The 20,415-nt window shown below is 53.7% G+C and overlaps 1 protein-coding gene across 1 annotated transcript in view; it reads left to right on the top strand.

The window, feature by feature from the left end:
• C14H10orf143 (chromosome 14 C10orf143 homolog) overlaps positions 1–15,063 on the top strand; it is a 59,370-nt gene extending 44,307 nt beyond the window's left edge. Inside the window, exon 4 of the transcript XR_004278576.1 lies at positions 11,610–15,063. The gene's annotated coding sequence lies outside the window, so the exon portion shown is untranslated. The remainder of the gene's footprint in view (positions 1–11,609) is intronic.
• Positions 15,064–20,415: the final 5,352 nt, after the last annotated feature.

Below are 20,415 nucleotides of genomic sequence, written 5' to 3'. Positions count from 1 at the left end.
ACTGCTGTTTACAACGGAATAGTGCATTTCCCTCCCAAAATGTAGCGAGAAGGAAGCTACTCTGTACTTAGTGACACTGTAGGTCAGTGTGCTGGATGATCGTTTCTGCAGTCTAAAACCCTTTGAGGGAGTAATTATCCTCACTGTACTAATGAGGACAGAGCCTGTCCAAAGGGGGCTTCTCGGACCCCAGTGCCTGCCCGTGCAGACCCATGCTCCTCAGGCTGCCCGTGGGTGGGGCCCAGGGCTGGGGGGTCTTGTTAATACGCAGACACTTGGTCTGGGAGGGTCCCTGAAGTCGGCCTTTCAGTAAGCTCCCATAGATGCCACCCCCCATTCTGAGAATTGGCATCCCTGAGTCACTGAGGCGGGGAGAAAACAGGACCTTTGTGGAGGAGCAGCCGGCTCCCGGGTTCTACATGGGTAGTATTTCCGGTTTTTGGAGGAATTTGCACGTATACTTTGCCAGTCGAGGCAGCCCTCAAACCCACTGCCTGAAGCACTGTCTGGTGGACCGCTGGGGTAGGTGCCTGCCTGGGACTGCTCTGCTTCCCCCAGCCCTGACCCTGTGCCTCGGCTTCCCCTCTGGAACCCGCTGTGAGCAGTGAGCCGTGGAATGACGCATTTGAGGTTCCTTGAATGGGACTCGGGAGCAGTGACTGCGAATGTGTATCTGTGCATGGGGCCTCGGATGCCAGCGACATCCAGGGCCCTCTCTGCCCCCAACGTTGACCTTGACCCTGTGGCGAAGCCCCCTCCCCCGCAGGGCAGGCCCCGTGGAGCGCGCTTCCAGAGTCATCTCAGGGCCGCTGCCCTCCGCCCATGACGAGGACTTGTGGTATCGCTGCGCATTGTAAAGCACCTTTAGAAACTTCTGGCCCATCGGTTCCTTACAAATCCGTACGCACATTTGGTGAGGGTTTCCGGCCGGCCGTCACACGCGACCTCGGACTTGCGCAGCCGGGCCGGAGGGCGGGGCTGCCTGGTGCAAACTTCGCAGGGCTCAGCTGGGCGGGCGAGAAGTCGCTCCGCGGGGACAGGCTTCCAGTTGAAGATGGAACAGCTCTGGGGACCCCTGGAGTTAAGGCTGTGCAACACTGTGGCCACACTTCGTGCCATAGATGGGGACGCTCAGACACAGCACAATTTAGGTCCCGTGTGTTTCACCACAATAATAAAAACCAACAAATCCAGTCAAGACTTACAGGTACTCGGTGTTTTGAGGAATGGAGGTGTTTCTTCCCCTCGCCTCCTGCGATCATTGGCTGTGGCTGGCCCAGACCTTGTCACTCATTCTCCACGTCCCCTTCCTCCAGCCACGGGAAACCCCGGATAATCTGGGGACTCAGACAAGCACCCCCACCTTTGGTGCGATGGGCAGATAGACGGCCTGCATTGGGGGTGAGGCTTCGACCCCGTGTTGGGGGGCACACGGCCCCGACAGGGGTCTGGACGGGCTTCACTCCTCCCGGCCGTGCTGGGCCGTCCTGCAGGGGTAGTTGGCGCTCCTGGGCCCCCACTGGAGTTAGGGGTGGGGGTGGGGGGCAGCTGGATGGCAGAGTGCTGGGCAGTGGCCCAGGGACGACCAGACCGGCCACGTTGCAGGGGAAGGCCGCAGGTGGCAGCCGCGTGTGTGGGTCTGTGGCCTGTCTGTCCGTCACACATGGGATGGCCCGGCTGACAAAATGAAGAAGGACAAAGCGGGCCCGTCTGGAGCGCTGAGCCTCACGGTACCTTTCTGCTAGGGGTCTTCCTCAGACACCTGGTATCGTTTCCTCTTAGACACCGCCCCCCCCGGACCCAGAGATTATGTAAAATAGAGTGACTGCCTGTCTCAAGACCCCAGCAGGAATGCCCTTTCGCGGAGCGCTGGACGGGGCTGGGCAGCATCTGTTCCCAAACCGAGCCCCCGCCGCCCCGTTTCCAGTCCCTGCCACGGACAGCTGGCTGGATGTCCCTTGGAGCCAGGGTGGTAAGTGGGTTGGGTTCACTGAGCTGTTTCTGAGCAGCCAGGACACGGGGCGCGTGGTGGCCGTGTGCACGCTCCCTGGCTGGAGGTGGCAGGTGACTGTGTCCCTCGCTGACCGACGGGGGCAGAATGCAGAGTGTGGGTTTGCGCTTCCCGCCTCCCCGGACTCAGCTGCGGCTTCTGTCCGACCGCCCTGCTCTCCACGGTATCTTGGGCCAACTATCTCACGGAGGCACGGCCAGTCTGCGGGCCGCCTCAGGGGACACGCCTGTGGGGAATACTCCCCACGGGGTCACTGCAGCTGTGGAACCATGTCCGTGTGGTTCCCTGGGTGCCCTCCCATCCTGCGGGGGACAGAGTTCCCACCTGCAGCCTCCCGGTGGGCAGGAGACTCTGGGAGCGTTGGAGGCACGGGGAGCAGCACTCGGGAATGGGTTGCTTGGGTCACTCAAGGCTCATTGTGCATTTATAAACACACGGTGACTTTTTAGCCGAAATTCAGGACACACAAGGTTGGTGAGTGACATCTAAATTCATTTATGTGACAATAGTTACACAAATACAAACTTAGATCACATTTAGTTATGACCTTTAAAAGAAAGAGTCGATTACGGGAAAAGACGGAACCATCAACCACAAATGTATATTTCGGTGAAAGTGATCTCTCTGGTCAGTCTTCGGGGGAGACCCCCTTAGTCATGGTTCAGCACAGCCAGCTCGGTGATGATCTACATCTCTTAGTTTTTAAACATTCTTTACAAGCCTCCTAATAATTCATTTGAATTAGCAAAAGAAATCTCACCTCAGTGAGATTTTCCAGTCCCTGAAATCTGCCGATTGTGAAAAACGACCCGTGGCTGTTAGCGGTCTCCTTCCGACACGAGTCTGTCCTGACCTCGGCCCCTTTGCAAACCGAGTTCTCAGCTTCATGCTGTCGAGGGAGGGACAGGAGCTCCTGACTTGCCTTCGGAGTTCTCCTCCTGTCCGACAGTCGGGGTGCCGGCCTTTCCAGACAGCCTGCAGGAAGCCTTTCCGCTTTGCCGGGCCTTTCTCTGCTGGGCAGAAGCCGCGTGGGGTCACGTTTGCTCCCGTCGCCGGTGCGCGTGGCGTCCTGCCCCTGCCATGTGACGTCATTGCCGGAGTCAGTGTCAGGACGCTTTTCCCACGTTCTCCTCCACAAGTTTGCATTTCAGACCTTACGTTTGGGGTTTTGGTCCATGTGCCACGCGTTTTTGTGTGTGGTGTAAGCGAGGGCTGCAGTTTCATTCTTCCGATCCTGGGCTCCTGTACCCCCAACACCGTTTGTTGAAGACACTTCCCTGCTGTGTGTTCTCCGCGCTGCCAGTGAAGGCCCCTTGACCGTGATGTGTTTGTTCCTGGCTCTCTGTTCTGCCCCACAGGTCTACATGCCTGTGTGCATGCCAGGGCATACGTTTTTTGGTGACTGTGGCTTTGTAATATATTCGGAAGTCGGGGCGGGGTGCCTTCAGCAGACACATGAGAAGACGCCCTAGATCACTCACCACCAGGGAAATGCAAACCCAAAGCACGATGAGATCTCACCTCATAGCTGGGGGGTGGCCGCTCGTAAGAACCGAAAGACACTGAGTGCTGACGAGGCCGGGGGCCACAGGAGCCCTCGTGTGCTGCTGGTGGGCACACGAACTAGTACAGCTGCTATGGAAAACGGTGCAGAGGTTTCTCAAAAAGTTAAAAATTGAGCTGCCGTATGATCCGGCAGCTCCACTCCTGGGTATGCGCCCGAAGGAGCTGAAGTCAGATCTCGAAGTGCGGCTGGCTCTCCCGCACTCATCACAGCACGACTCGCAGGAGCCACACTTGGAGACAGTCCGAGTGTCCGACCACACGTCCGTGGGTGAGAAAGGGGCACATACACCCGATGGAGTACGATTCAGCCTAAAAAGGAGGAGATCCGGTATTACCCGACGACAGGGAAGAGCCTGGAAGACGTTTTGCTGAGTGGCGTGTGCCAATCACTGAAGGACGAATACTGCGTCATTCCGCTAAAGGAAGACATTGACAGGAGGCTCGGGGAAGCAAAGGACAAGCGGGTGCAGGGACGGAGGACCTGCGGCTCAGCGGGAACAGCTCCGGCTGCGAGACGGTGACGCTGGGGAGCTCGGCTGTGAAGGCAGAAACCACAGCCCATAGTACGAATTGTGCACTTGGACATCGGAGACGCTAGAGCTCTTGTTAAACATTCATATCACAACAACAACCAAAAAAACCCCAAACCCAACCCCAAACCCAAACCCAAACCCAAACCCCGCGTGTCACTACAGCAGCACTCTGGAGGGAGGGTTCTGCTCGCGTTCGGTCTTTCCCTTTGGGTCCAGACACGGCTGCTCCCAGAGGGTCCTCTGTTCCGTAGTCACTGCTGGAGGGTTTTCTCACACTCCCCATGGCCAGCAGCTTCTCCCTGAGGTTAGGGATGCACCCCGACAACAGAGCAGGGGGCACTTCTCACAGAGACCCTTTATCTCCGCAGACAGTTCCCCTTACAGCACGGTCTCGCTGACGTCCAGGTAAGTGACGGACGCGCTCAAGACCTGCGCTCCCAGAGTTCAGGCTGCAGAGATGCCCACGCCAGCGGCCACCCCGCCCAGACTGCAGATACCCACAGCTGATCACCTACGTCCCACAGCGAAGTCCCCACACGAGGGGAAGCACTCCCACCAGGCCCCTGCGGGCTCCAGGTCTCATTCTGGAAAACACCTCCCTGGACATAGAGGCTAGACCTGGAAGTTCTGACCCAGTGTCCCCCAAAACCCCAAGAGCAGCAGTTGTGGCCTCCACAGACTCTGTAAGTCCCAAAGCAGCTGAGCGGTATCGACAAGCTGTCTTACTCTGTGCCCGTCCGAGAACCTTTGGGTCGTAACAAAAAATGACATTTTGGCACAATTTATATAAATCATGAGATTGTTATATGTGGAATTTGGAAGGTGGGAAATGTTTATTGCACAAGCGATCGCCACCAACACCCGACCTGCATTTTAAGCAGACATGCTTGGGAAACGTTCTAAGGACATGTATTCTTTCCTCAAAGTCAATGCAAGATTTCCAAACGCTCGTCTGATACTTAATTTATCTAGGACGCTGTTGGGTTCCTCTGACAGTGTCCTGGTCTAAACTCCTACGTCAACCCTGTATTCTCGTAAGAATACTTGTAACATAGGAATAGCCGGGGGTATCTGGGATGACGCCGGCCTGATGAGACCATGCAGACCCGAGGCCAGGCCTGGGGCTCGGGTTCCTGGTGGCTTCCTCTGGGGTGTGGTCGCCTTGGGCTGCCTGACCTGGGGATGCCCAGAAGGTCCGGGGGCTGTGGCTGGTACTCTTGCCTCCCACCGGGGCTCAGAGCCACCGACTGGCCTGTGTGGGGTCCACGGGCCCCTGCTCCCTCAGCTGCAGGTGCTCGGACCGCTCCGAGGGGGATCGGCCCCTGCTTGATCAGACGTCTCCTGAAGCTGCCTTGTCCCTGCTTCTCCCATCCTGCTCCTTCCTCTTAAGGGGCCCATCCACGCTTCCTGGCACAGGTGCCCCTGCTTCGGGCTCCCTCCCAGCGGACCTGGCCAGAGTTCAGGGCAGAGCATATTTTGCAGGGTGGGAAGGATGCTGGCGGCCAGGCAAAGAGAGGGTGGGCTGCAGGGGACAAGCACTGGTGACTGAAGGAACATCTGCTGCTGCTGTCACTAACTAGTTTAAAAGTCTAACACAAATATGACCCAGGACTCACACTTAATTCTGGGGAGAGCATGCATGTGTGTGAGAGCATGCATCTGTATTTTTCTTTTGTCTTTTTGTATTTAAGATGTTCCCTCAGAAACTAACGTGGAATAAGGGGCACGTTGGCTTCGTAGCACAGCCCAAGGTCTGCGGGGACAGCCACGCCTGGCTCTGTCCATGCACGTCCTGGGTGCTTTGAGCAGAGCAGCTTGGGGAGTCCCCACATGGTCCCCCGAGACAGGAAGGGTCATCTGCTCTGGAGACAGGGAGGGCAGGTGCCTGGCTGAGGCCACGGGGTAGGTCGGTGCTGGAAGCAGGGATGGCCCCAGCTGAGGGGCTCCGAAGCTCCCGCGGTGCCCGCGCGGTTCTGCTTGCCTCATGCTCTCTATGCCGAGAACAATCTCTCAGAACGATTTTTAAAATGAAACCTGGATGCTAACTCCTGTTTCTTTGGTGGCTTTTTGGAACTTAATTCCGATGTCCCCTGTGTTATTTGAGATGGACGATGTCATGTGTGGATTTTCAAGTGTCTTTAAAGCATGTTATAAAGCTTTCCTAGGATTGCATTTTTCTTTTCTGTAGTTTGACTTCATTTTGTGGGTGAAGACTTCAGTGTTTCAAGGATGATGACAAGGTCACCATGCCGTTGTCCTGTATCCAGTCACACTGACTCAGCCGTCAGCCTGTGACAGCCCCGGCCCCGTCTACACAGGTCCTCTTCCTCAACACCCTGCATGAGGGGCTGGTAGCTCCGTTCCCCACTGGGGCACTAAGGAAGGTGCCATCATCCATTCTGGAGATGAGGAAGTGGGTCGTAAAACCCAGGGGCGAAGCCGAGCAAGGGTTGTCCCAGGCTTGCATGGGACACAGGAAGGATGTGTCACGGGGAGGGGCCCGGAGCTGGGCAGAGCTCCCTCGCACCCAGACGGGTTTGGGGCACATCCACAGGGTCAACTTGAACTGATTTTATTGACCTTTGAGAGCCTCCGGAGCTCCAGCCACCACGAGGCCTGCCGTGTGCTTGGCCACCCGGGCTCTGTGAGGCGGGTGCGTGTGCCAAGGGGCTGGGGGGCCACTGAGGTCCCCTTCCTGCTCCTGGGCCCTATGCCCACAGCTCCCGAGGGTCCATCTTTCCCAGCTCCGAGTCCACCACCCGCCGCCTGGTCCTGCACTGCGCCCTGAGCTGTGTCCCTGGTGTCTGGGTGACCCTCTCCTAGGTGACAGCCCAGCGGGCCAAGGAAGAAAGAACACCTGCTGTGAGATCGGAACTCACTTTACCCCTAATCTGACCACGTCAGCCCCTGTCTGAGTGCTGCTGTGCTTGCCTCTTCCTCAGCGCTGGTCCTGAGCCAAGTCCTCAAAGTTGAAAAACTCAGACTCAGCCCGGCCGGGGGAATGCTGTCCCCAGAACTGGAGGGGGCACGTCCCTCATGTGGCCCAAGAAGGACTTGTCACTCTGGCTGCAAAAGACCCAAACAACCAGGGTCGGCTGCTAAGTCAGGAGCTGTCTTTGGGGCGGCCGAGAGGCCCCACTGGCTAGTGCCTGACTCTTGGTTTCAGTTCGGGTCACGATCTTGGGGTTGTGGGATTGGACCCTGCATGGGGCCCCTCTTGGAGTCTGCCTGAGAGGCTCTCTCTCCCCCTGCTCCTCCCCAGACCGCGTTCGCACCCTCTCTCTCTCTCAACGGATATTGAGATAAATCAGCGGATGGATAAATACGTAACAAATGGAGGGATAAATCTTTTAAAAAAGAAAAAAAAAACGAAAGAAAAGAAAAAAAAACAAGAAACTCTTTGTTTTTTGGTTGGAGTGTAAGCCTGGGTCGTTCTGCAGGTTCCCTGCCCTGAGCAGCTTCCAGAAGCTGGGGAAAAGTAGGTCCCCAGGCAGGGTCCCTGACCCCGACAGGGAGAGATGTGGACCTGCCTGCTGTGTCGCACACCAAGTGCGGGGTCACTGCCGGCCTGGAGGGGGCGCACGTGGGGATGAAGCAAGCAGCAAAGACAGCGCCGGCCTGGAGGGAGGGGCGCTCCCACCCTCTGGACCTCCTGCCGCTGGGGCCGCTGGCGGGGCTAGGGAGGGGGCACGGCCATTCCAGCCCTTACCTAGCCCCACTGTCCTACAAATCGTGTTGCACTGGAGGGGAGCCGGTGGGACCAGAAAGCCAGCCACCGGCCTTGAGCACGGATTCCTCTGGCTTCTAAGGCAACCACAAGGACGGGTGATGCCTGATGGCTGGGAACAAAGAAGCATACTTGTTCTTTGTTTGTTTTTCTTGCTCTATTTCCCTCGAGCTAAATCAGAAAAAATACTTCCGGGGGATTTTTACATAAGTGACACTGACGGGAGGTGGGGAACATCCCTGACTTGTGGCACCAGAGGCCAAGGCCATGGTGTTGTAATATAAAAGCATGACGGCATGGGTCCAGGAGCGAGGCTGAGGTGGGCCCTGTGTCCGCGGTCTCAGCTGATGTACGGACAGGAGTTAGAGAAAGTGGGCGTCTCTCGCTCCCTCTGCCTTTCCCCCAGCTTCATGGGGGTCTGCTGGCTTTGCCGTGGGGTTGCTTCGTGAGGGGAGATCATGTCCTTGAGGAAGACCATAGGTTGCGGAGCTGTGGGCCCTGCTGGGGCACGAAGGCCGCCTCTGGAAGGGCCGGGCTGCTGGAGACCCCGGGTCTCCCCCAGGCCTGGCTGCTCCCTGCCACGCACCCAGGCCCTTCGAGCCTTGACAGACCCTCAGAAATCCTGAGCTGACACGGGAGGCGTGAGAGCGGCCCGCCTCTGCCCCATGTGCGGTAGTGACGACGGTGGCAGAACCGCGGTGGTGAGCCCTTGGGCGTGGGCAGGACCCCCCGGCACACCGCTGCGGCGGCTCCTGATCCTCAGGACGACACCACGGCCCCCTCCCGGCCTTGTCCCCCAGAGAAGCCGTGGGCGCACGCACTGGCTTCCGGGGCCCACCCGGATCTCAGCGGGTGGCTGGGCAGGTGGCGGCGTCCCGTGGCGACAAGCCAGCGGCCGTCCTCTGTCAGGCACCCGGGTCAGGACGCGCAGCCCTGTCCTTGCGGTCGGAAGGCCGTGGTGCCTGTTGTTCCGAGGGCAGAGCACACACGCACCGAGCGCTGACTCGCACGGCCCACCTGCCCCGCCCCTGCAGAGCTAAGGGGACCCCCCCCCCGGGAGAGGGAACCGCCTCTCGGGGAGACCTCAGGCCACACGCGGTGCCACTCGGGGCCGTGGTTTCAAGCCCACGAGAAGGGCGGGAGCAGGAGGGGCTGCGTGGGGCCTGGCACCTCCGGAAACGCGCCCGGCCCCGGGCAGGCAGGGGCGGCGGGCCGCGGGCTCTGTGGCTCACGTGGGCACGGCGGCTTTACGGATTTAAGAAGAGCGTGGCCGGCTTCCGTCTGAAGGATGTCCCCGGAGAGACCACCACCATTTGATCTATTTTTGATTAAAATGTAAAAATTAAAAATTAAATCAGATGATAGTAGAACTCCTTGGGGAAAACACACTTCGGTTATGAATGTTCCCTACAGGAACCATGAGACTCTCTCAGCAGCGTTGTCTCGGCCGTGGGTGGTCGTTTTACGACACACGTAATTAAAGTGAACCGCAGTGAGAACCAGCAAATGCCTCCCCCGGTGTGTGGACTGCGGGCCGGTGCTTCTAGAGCGGGCCCTGGCTGGGGAGGCACCTGGCAGAGGGGACACAAGGGGCTGCCGGCAGAGACGGGACCTCTGAGTGCCCAGCCGGGCCCTTCCGCCTTTCCGTACCCGGGGCCGCCCCACCGCACCCCCATCGGCCACTGAGTGCACCTGCTCCTCCCGCCTGGGAGGCCAGCACTCGTTTCGCGTCCTGTCACCCAAGTCCGCGCAGGTGGATTTCCTGGGAAAGCTTTGCGGATCTGGTCGGCTTCTCCGTGTCAGGTGGCTTGGTCGGTTCTGCCTCGGAACACGGGGAAGCACCTTCGAGGGGTAGAGGGTGGCCGCCTCGAATTCGGATCCCCGACCCCGCAGCTGACGGACACGCCCCGCTGGCGTGACAGAACGTGACTCTGAGTCACGACTTTGTCTCCATTGGCGGGGGTTGTGACTGGACATGCCGAGGCTGCCTAATGGCGATTTCGGGTCTGCACTCATTTTCTGAGACCTCTGCCTCCGACGAAAATGCCACAGAACAACAGCGTTTCTGGACGAAAGGTCTTAGCCTGGCACCAGCAACGCGGTGCCGCGGTTTCTAGGCAGAGAAACGTGCGACGGTGCCGGACCCAGACATGGCTGTGGAAACACCGCTGCAGTGTGGGAGACGGTGCCGGCCACGTCTCGGAGCCCACTCAGGTGGGACCCATACCTTTCTGATGACCTGCTGGTGTCAGCCAGCCAACCTGCGACATGTGCTGATGTCCCTTTCTGTTGTCAGAAGTTGTGGCACCCGTACCAGGTGTAGTCATTTGGTTTGGACATCCTCCGATGAGCACGGGGAGCAGGCCGAGGCACAGCCCCAGGCAAGAGGGAAGGAGCCAGGAGTGCCTGGTTCATGGTGGCAGGCCTTCCCCAGAGCCTGCCCTGCTGGGAAACACCTTCAGGGTCCCCAGTGTTCAGGCCTGGCCTGAGGATGAAGCTCTCTGCCCTCTAGGGAAACCCAAGTCCCTGGGTCGCGTCCCAAACTTTCTTCAGGGGTGAGTCTTGTTCACTTCCCCGGGCCCCAGGCCTTGGCCGTGGCTCCATGGGGGCTGCCTCGCAGTGGCTGTGACCATCTGCTGAGCTCAAGCACCCGAGGGGGGAGGGCTGCACGTCGGAGCCGGGTGCCTGCCGTGTGCAGGGCTGAGAGGTGTGGGTCTCGGGAGGCCCCAGAGCTCTGCCCCTCACATCGCTGACGTACTGTTGGGGGCTGCAGACTGCGAGGGCCCATGGGGCTGGTTGCCCGTGAGCCTCAACCCTCAGAGTTTCAAATCCGTCATGTGCAAACTAGTAAACTGCCCATCATCGACAAGCTGCAAGCAGGTCTTTCCTGCAGGAGGCCGTGTTCCGCGCTGCCCCGGGGCCTTGGTCCTTCCTTTTGGTTTAAGCAGTGGGGAGACCGATGCCCTGGTTATGCAGAGGCGAGGAGGTGCGGGGTCTTCCGGGAGATCACAGGCGCCGTGGGGGTGTGCCGTGTCTCAGCTGCTCAGGGACCCAGAAGGCAAAGGGTGACCCGGGGCGGCAGGCTTTCTCCCATGTGCACACGGGACCCGGCACTTGCTATAAACGACATCTTTTTAAAACTGTTTCCCACTGGTTCTTCCGGTGGCTGGTATGTGGGAGGAGTTTTAGGTCTTTATAGATGTGCTCTATCTGGCTGCCTGATACAGCTTCTTAAGGGTTTTTAATATTTTAACAAGTTGATTCTCCTAGATTTTCTAAGAACACCAACAGTTTATAGTGATGACTGATTGGGTTAAGCGTGTCGGCACCTCAACCCCCTTATTTACCTGCTTTTACTTTTTACTCCTGGCAGGTGCTTTCCGAAGCTTCTGTTGCGGGAGGTTCAGGTATGCTCCCAAGCAGAGCCGGAGACCTGGCCGCCCCGTGCACCCTCCAGCATCGTCAGGTTCCGACTCGGCCTGACTTGCGGCTCCCCCCTCCTTGAGAACGTGCATCCCGGGGTGTATGAAGCAAACCCAGGGCATTCACGTGTCCCCCCGAAGGCCCCAGGTATCTTTCGCAGGGGAGGCTTCCTTGGCGTCGCTGTCACCGGCGCTGTAGCTCCCCACTGTCACCGGCGCTGTAGCTCCCCACGGTCACCGGCGCTGTAGCTCCCCACGGTCACCGGCGCTGTAGCTCCCCACGGTCACCGGCGCTGTAGCTCCCCAGACGCCGACTCCCCCGGATCACCTGACGCTCACTCTTCCTACAGGTGACGAGGTCGGCCCGCCTTCCTCCTAGACCTTCTTCCCGCTCTTCCGTGGCCAGTTTCCTGCCTCTCACATCAGCTAGACGTGGGCGTTCTACCTTCGGCTGGAGCCGTGAAGACGGTGTGCCTGAGGAGGGTCTGAGAAGTGAGCAGATCCGGAACAGAGACGGGGTCAGGCATTCGGGGCGAGGGGGCAGCACGGCCGCGGGGAAAGCGCCGGCGCCGAAGGGATCTCCGTGGAGAGGCTCATTTGGGTGGCTTGGGGAGCTCCAAGGAGAAGCTCCAAGTGGCTCCAAGGCTTCAGCCCGAGACCCACCAGCCCAGAGACACATAGGGCCAAGACTTAGAGAAAACAGAGAGTAAATGGATCACAGGATCACTTCTGAAAAAATAAGCTGAAGAAAACACATGTCCACTTATAAACTCTCCTAAAAATGCAAATGCAATCCAAGTAGCAGAGTTTTTGTCTTCTAATATATTTCCTTGGTCGTTAACGTAGTTGGTCCAGACTGTCCTGAGAGGCTAGCACGTGCAGAACGAACTTCCCATCCACCTGGCAACTAAGCAGCATCTGGCTTAGCACAAACCCTGGTCCAGCCCGGAGACCCAGGCCGTGCTCTGTCTCATGTCTTCCTCCCCCAACCCCTCCCCGATGCCCACAACACTGCTGGTGTGTGTGTGTGTGTGCACGCATGTGTGTGTCTGTGTGTGAGTGTGCACTGGCACAAATCTGGCTCGTGATTTCAAGATGAAGAATTCCCGCAGCCCGTGCACTATTGACGGACACTGGGTTGCTCTTCAACTTTGCCTACAGCAAACATGCTAAAACTCATAGGTTAGAGTATGCAAATCTGATCTAGATAGTTTACTATCAAATTGGCAAGAATTTTTAAAAAGTGCAATTCTTAGTGCTGGTGAAATGTAGAAAAGGCATCGGTCACTCTCGGTCGCCGGGAACGGTGTCGCAGTCATTTTGGATGGCAGTTTGGCAACATCTGTTAACGTGTAAAATGCTTTTGGTCTTTGGTTAATTCTGGCTTTCTTGGGAAGTGAGTCTGTGCATAGATTTGTGCCCAAAGGTGCCTTGTGAGCCCGGCTCCCCAGACCTCCTGAAAGGACCTTCCGAGCCCAGACTCCGCATGTGGAAACTGGCGCCCCAAGAGGTTTCAGTGCGCGGCGCCGTGTGTGCTCAGGGATACGGTGGGAGTTTGCCGCTCTGCACTCTGTGTCCAACACGGCTTCTCCGGGGCAAGATGTCGGCTCAGGAACGCCGTCTCCTTCCAAGTGACACCACTGTCGCAGACTGCCCTTCAGGGGTCGGAAGGAGGTGATGCCATTCGGGACCTCAGGGGTCTGGGGATGGCTGTGGGGTCCTGATCAAGGCCCAGCATCCCTCTCATGTTGGCTTCTGCCCAAGACTGGTCCTCTGAGCAAGGGGGCCCATGTGGTTCCCCAGAGCCCTCCCAGCCCGCAGTGTCCCCCAAACACTGTGCCTCCTGCCCCACCACAGCGGCCTCTGCATTCTGTTCCATTGAGTAAAGCACTGACCATCGTGGTCTCGCGGGGTGGGGTGGGGCAGGGGAGACTCACCGAAGGCTTTTACTGCTGTCTTACCTCTCATTGGAAGATGAATTACGAGAACTGGACACCACTACCCAGTGTCTGTAAACCAAATGACCCGCGGCCCCAGCGGCTTTGCCGAAGGACACGGCCTTCGCCTCGGAGAGAGCCACGTGCTCACGTGTGCCTTGCATGGCAGGCAAGCAGATGTTGGGACGCAGTTACCAGAGCGCTGTGGGCTGCTTGGCAAGCTGCTGGCTGGCACAGGGGCATCTCTAGCCCAGGAGGGAGTAAGGTCTGGGGCCCCTGACCCCAGGCCTGCTAGTGCCGCTGGTAGCCCAATTTCCCAGCATTCCCCTCCAGAGCTGGCACCCAGGGTTGGACTGCTCCAACCCCAGCTCCTGGCATCCCCACGGGTACATCTGCTCTCAGGCTCATCCCAGGAGAAGGGAGAGGGGCAGAGGACGGGGGTTCCTTCCAGGAGCACCCTCACAGCCCGCTGCCGGCTGCGGAGCCAGCATGCCCAGGCAGCCTGCTTCCTTACCCCAGACCCCGTGCCCCGAGACTGTGCACTTTGCCACGTCTGTCACTGGATCATGCCATGGGGACTACTAGTAGTTCATGGACCTCCAAAGTGCCTGTCCCCAAACAAAAGAGCGTATGAGAAGCCCAGAGGTTTCCTAGAGGTCGAGAGGCATCCTATCATCTGCGGTTTATGAGTGAGAAAACCGGCCCAGGTTGTAAGCTGACTTGAGGGCTCAGCCAGATGGGACAGAGCAGCACCGGGTAGGGCTTCCGTCTCCATTCCTGGCTGCCAGGGGACAAACTCTCCCAGTCTGTCTGTGATGGAGGGTCTCCGGGGACATGTGGTTTTCGGTGCTAACCTGGGGACATTCCAGGCACCCTGGAAGCAGTTACTCACTGTGCCCAGCCTCTCCCAGGGTGCTCCTGGGTCCTCTGTCCCAGCTGGGACACTGCCTCCAAGCTCAGAGCCCCGTGGTTCATGAGTTCCTTCTGGGTGACCGTACCTGCCTCCTCCACCCCCACCCCCATCCCATCAAGGCCGGTCTCGGGAGAGTGCACACAGCGGGTGCTCAGCGGTTGTGTTTCCTGGAGCACTGAGTGGGCAGTGGGCAGGACCTGCAGAGGAGAGCCAGGAGGCAGCCTAGTGCCAACCTCGTGAGCTGGGCAGTCCGAGGCCAGGGGGAGGGTGGAGGTGGGGAAGGACTAGGGCTGCTGCTGGGCCCCCTCCAGGCCGTGGACCCTGCCCATACCTCCCCACTGCACTGGCTGGTCTTTGCATCCTATCATTTAAATTGGCCAAATACTAATTAAGAAATAATCCCCCCAAATCATTTTCCTCCCAGGCTACATGCCTGCATCTGGAGGCAAAGTCTGGAGGAAATGTTAACACGGGTAATGAGAACCTTGACTGTGACTCAAAGGATGGCCCTGCCAGGGCAGAAGCCTGGGCAGGAGCTGGCAGCCAGCCGGTGGACGCTCCTGGCTGACTTAGAACAGAAGCAGGGGCCTGTGGCAAAAGTCGAGGGGCCAGGGGTCTTTCCTAGACCTGTGACTCTCTAGTGGAATGCATTTCTCTCCCTGGGGCGGCATGCGACTGAGCATTTACCCCCAGTCAACGAATGAGAAGTTCTGAGCCAGGAACCCAAGTCTGTGCGGGCCCTCCACCCGGGGCGCTCCCCCAGCCTCCGGGCCCGGACACCTGGGGACCCACGCCGTCCCGCTCTGCCCATACCTGCTGGAAGTCGGGCCACATGTTCCTCCCTGTCACCAAAGAATTAAAGACAACATCTTGGGTAGGAAGCTATTGTGGAGGGTGGAAGTTTCTGGCCAGGCAAATAAATTGGATTTAAGTATATTACAGTCATAATCTTTTTCTGCCTCTCTCCAGACGGTCTCTGTACATGGAGAAATGAGAATGTATTCGCAGACAAAGCGTGACCTGAGGGAGAAGCCTGCCGGAATCTGGATTTTCAATAACATAAGACAATAAAGCTTAGACTTCTAACCTGCTGCAATATGGTCAGAGTATAAAGAGCTTAGCTCCTAATAAAAGGGCAGGGCTTCCCCTCATATCTGAAGATCCGGACCCCCCAGAAGGACACTTCATAAAGATCGTAACGGGTTAGCTGGGATCATGCAGACACGAGGCCTTGTTGACCGATTGTCTGACAGTTGTCACCTACGGATCTGATATTAATAAGTCCCGTGTTGATTTCCTCGGGGTATTTTTGTCCCTGTAATTGCACATCTTCCTGTTGTGACCCTACACTGGGTGGCATGTTGCATGCATGTCGCTCCCTTTTTCCTGGGGTTTGTCCACCGTGATACGGCATCTCCCTGAGTCGGGGATGAACGGGCAGCAGCTGGATGGTGGCAAGGGCAAGCTCGTAGAGCACAGGACATAGCCACCTGAGCCACCCAGTTCTCCCTGGGAGCTCGAGCACTCTGACACCTTCCATGGGAGAGAGCAGGGGAAATTCGGGATCGTCAGCCATCCTTTTGTGAATTTGTTTGCCTCTCCGACACTCTGCCAGGGGATGAATGGGTTAAGTGGTTCCCATGACAGTGTAATTGAGGCAGCGCATGTGAATCTACCGCATGAATATAATCACGTGAATGAAGCTGAGGGACAGCGTGGAGCTTGGTTAAAAGTCTTTGACACATAAAATGCTGCTGAGCCAGCAATGGAGCTGTGGAGAATTGGAATAGCCAGCAGCTTTCTGGCTGTCCATCCTCTCCCACAGTGTAGATGGCATTGCCCTGACCCCGCCCCCCCCTTTCCACCCAGACTTTCTGGTGGCCCCGGGGCAGGTCCATGCCATGCTCTGCAGTATCATCTGCACTTAAAATGACATTGAGGCCAAGAATTCCAGAACATCTCAGTCCCATTTGCTGCTTTAGTCCTTGGGCTGCATCTCAGAAGAGCCCACCCCTTCCAAATGGGACACAGCTCTGCAGAAGTTTTCATTTTTGGGGTGGTCCCCAGTGGGGGAGAGGCAAGTGTGGGATGCCGGATGCTCTAGGAGAGGACTGTAGACTCTGCTAGGCGCCCTCCTTCTCTGGGAACCCCGCCCTAGTCCACGTGGAGAAGGACGACACAGGGAAACACACGCTAAGGTAGCCACATACCTATGTGCAGCCGTGCCATACTTTGGGAACTCAGAACACTTTCTGGAGTGATTTACACCAATCATGGAGCCATGTCTGCTTCCCCCTTTGATTGTCAAATCAAAGACCATTGAAATGTGACATATTCACAGCAACACAATGCCTTGGGGAGGCTGATGAGGGGAAAGGGGCTGCACCCCATACGAAGTGCTGGATGAGGTGTCAGGGGGCCCTGGGAGGAAACTGCCTACCTCAGGGCCGGCTCTTGGGAATGCCAACAGCTGATGCTGAGCCACAGACCAGCCCCACCAAAACCGTCTGGCACTCTCCGTCCATTGTGGTCCTGTGGTCCTGTGACAGGAGGTGCCGGCGTCTGTGGGTGGTACCCATGACCTATTGATTTTGGAAGACCAGAGCCCAAGACCCAAAGTGGGTTGAGTTCCTGATCATATGGGCCTGAGGTAGGAGGCTGGTATTAGACACAATCCTCACTCACTCTGTGACGGTATCTTCCTGACCCTCGGGTTTCTCAACAGAGTATGATAATGACATGGGTGCCATTGGGCTTATCAACTGAATTAATCACAGCTGTTTAAGAAAGGGTGGTCCTCAGCCTTTACAGGGAAGTGTTACAGGATTGTTTTCCTCCCAAATTCATATGTTGGAGTCCTAACCTCCAGTACCTCTGAATGTGACTGTATTTGGAGACAGAGTCTTTAAAGGTAATTAAGGTTAAATGAGGTCATAGGATGGGCCCTAATCCAATATTACTCTTATCCATTAAGAATAGGAAATCAGGACACAGGCACAGAGGGAAAACTGTGAAGATGCAGGAAAACAGTGGCCATCTACACACCAAGGAGAGATGCCTCAGGAGAAACCAAATGCACTGATGCCTTGATTTTGGACTTCTATCTTCCAGAACTGTGAGAAAATAGATTTCTGTTGTTTAAGCCATATAGTATGTGGTATTTTGTTAAGGTAGCCAGAGCAAACTAATGAAGGCAGGTTTTCTCACAGATGCCTCTGGCTTCAGCCTAGAGAGTTGGCCTTTTATTCCTGTTCAGAGGCCTCCTAGCTTTGTGGGCAAAACACTGGTGTGTTAGAAACAAGCATAAGGGTATGGCCAAGTAAACTCCCATGAACCTAACCCTCTTGTAAATAAAAACACTGGAGCAAAGCATACAACCAAGGAAAAACCAACTCTATCCAAGTCTCTGGTCAACCCCCGAAATATGCATCCTTGTATGCAGACTCAGAGCATTAAAATAAAAGCAGATCTGAACTATGATTTGACCTGACATGAAAGAGACAGAGTTTGCAGTTTAAGTTCAGTCAAAACAAAAACAAAAACAAAACACAATCAACATTCTCTGGGATTAAAACAGCCCAGAATCTTTGCAACATAACATTCCCAATACATGACATTCCAAGATACAAACTAAACTTACTTGAAAATGTGATCTAGCCTCAAGAGAAAAGTCAGTCAACTGAGAACGATGCTGGATGATGCGAAGATGTTGGAATTAGAAGACAAATATTTTTTAAAAGGCTATTATAATTGTATTCAATGAAATAAAATATGCTGGCAGTGAAAGAAGAGAAGGAATCACAGCTAAAAATAGAAATTATGGAAAAATCAAATAGAAATTCTACTGAAAAAAATGCAGTATCTAAAACTAAAAATTCTAATGCAGTATCTAAAAGTAGAAAATTGGCTTATTACTAGAATGGAGATCATGGATAAAAGAGTGAGCAGACCTGAATATAAAAAGTATCAGTGTCCAACCTGAAGAAGAGAGAGAAAATAGATTGGAAATAATGAACAGAGTGTCAGGAACACTATCAGAAAGTCTACTATATATTTAATTTGAGTACCAAGAGAAGTGCTAGAGAGTGTAGCAGAAGTATCTAAAGATCTAGAGGCCAAGAAATTACCTAAATTTAGCAAACACATACATGTGAGTTTCAAAAGCTCAGCAAACCCTAAACAGGATAAATGTATATAAAACCACACCTAAGCCTCATAATCAAACTGCTGAAAATTAAAAGAAAGAGAAAACCTTTAAGGTAGACAGAAAAAAACTATACACATTGTACTTGGAGGAGAAATACGGAAATACGGCAGACTTCTACTCCTAAACTATGGGGACCAGAGGGCAGTGGAACAATATCTCCAAAGTGCATAGAGAAAAGCCTGTCCACATAGGATTCTATGATCTGGGACAGTATCCTTCAAGAATGAAAATATTTTCAGATTAAAGAACACATAGAAAATGTGTTGCTATTCATGAGAAATGCTAAAAAAAATTACTTGAAGGGAAGTAATAATAGTTGGAAATTCAGGTTTTAGGGAATGAGTGAAGAGTATCATAACTGGGAAATATGTGGGTAATCATAAAAGAATTTTAAAATCTTAATTTCTTTAAAACACACAAGACTGTTTAAAACAAAAAAATAACATCATTGTCTTCTGGAGTTTATTATGTATGTGGATTTCAGACCCACAACAACTATAACATAAAGGACTGGAAGCATATGGACCTATACATTTACAAGTTTTCTACATTTTACATATGATGGAACAGTATCAACTCCAGGTAGACTGAAAGGCTAAGGTTTTTTGTTTTGGATATCTTAATCCCTAAGCAACTGGTAACAGTGTAATGTAAAGAGATAGAGCTAAAACATAGTAGATTAATTAAAATGGAATTTTAAAAAATATTCAGATAATCCAGAAGAAGACAGAAAATGAAGAACAGAGGAATAGGAAATAGAGGGAATAAACAGAAAACAAATAATAAATTAGCATACCTAAATTCAACCATATCACAAATTACATCAAATATTAGCGAATTGAGTATGCCACTTACAAGGCACAGATTGTAAGCATGGATTTTGAAAAGCAAAACCCACACCTTATACTCATTAGGGCACTACAATTTAAAAAATAAGGACAAACAAAAAATAATGTGTTGGCAAAAGTGTGGAGAAGTTGGAACTCTTTGCACACTATTAGTGGGAATGTAAAATAGTACAGCAGGTATGTAAACCAGTATGACAATTCCTTAAAAAATTAAAATTACTATATGGTCCAGCAAGTCCATTTCTGAGAACATACCCAAGAGAACAAAAACAAGCAAAAAAGAAAGTATGGACACAAAGAGACATTTGTATATACATCTGTTCATTAAAGCACTGTTCACAGTAGCCATAACATGGCAGCACAACCCAGATGTCCATTCCTGGATGAACAGATAAAGGAAATGTGGTAAATCCGTACAATGGAATATGAGCCTTAGAAGGGAGGAATTCTGAAGCAGGCTACAATATGCATGAACCTTGAAGACATTTGCCAAGTGAGATAGGCCAGCCCATCATGAAAAGACAAATACTGGATGATTTCACTTACATGGGATATCTAGAAAAGTCAAACTCATAGAGATGAAAGTAAAATGGCATTTTCGCGGGATTGCAAGTGGTGTTGGGGTGGAGAAATAGGAGTTATGTGCTGGGTATAGAATTTCAGTTTTGCAAGATGAAAACATTCTAGAGGTCAGTTACTTAACAACGTGGATATATTTACCACTTAAAAGTGGTAAATTACACTTAAAGATCATAATGGTACATTTAAGGTGATAAATTTTATGTTATGTGTATTTTACCACAATTAAAAATAAAAATTAAAAATAGTAAGGCACAGCTGAAATAGTTATTTTAAATATATTACTTTAAAATGATTACTTTAATATGAAAACCCAGAAAGGTTGAGCAATTACATGGAAAAAGGTATATCATGCAACCAATAAGCATAAGAACACTGGCATGGCTACATTCATATCAGACAAAATAAACCTTCAGACAGAGAGCATTGAAAGAGATAAAGAGGGATATTTCATAGTGACAAAAGGTCAATTATGAAAACATAATAATTATAAGTGTACAGGTACCTAATAAGATAAGAAGTAGAAATTCTCTAATCTTAGCAACTTTAACAGCCATTTCTCAGCACTTGATAGAAACAGAGAAAAAATTCAGCTAAAACATGGGTGATATGAAAACATTATCAACTACCTTGACGTAACTGATATTTCTATCATATGTGCAACTTCACAGT

Source organism: Mustela erminea, chromosome 14 (assembly GCF_009829155.1).
Source record: "Mustela erminea isolate mMusErm1 chromosome 14, mMusErm1.Pri, whole genome shotgun sequence".
Classification (NCBI taxonomy): Eukaryota; Metazoa; Chordata; class Mammalia; order Carnivora; family Mustelidae; genus Mustela; species Mustela erminea.
The sequence above is the reverse complement of the archived record's forward strand: the minus strand, read 5'-3'. Positions and strand labels throughout refer to the sequence as shown.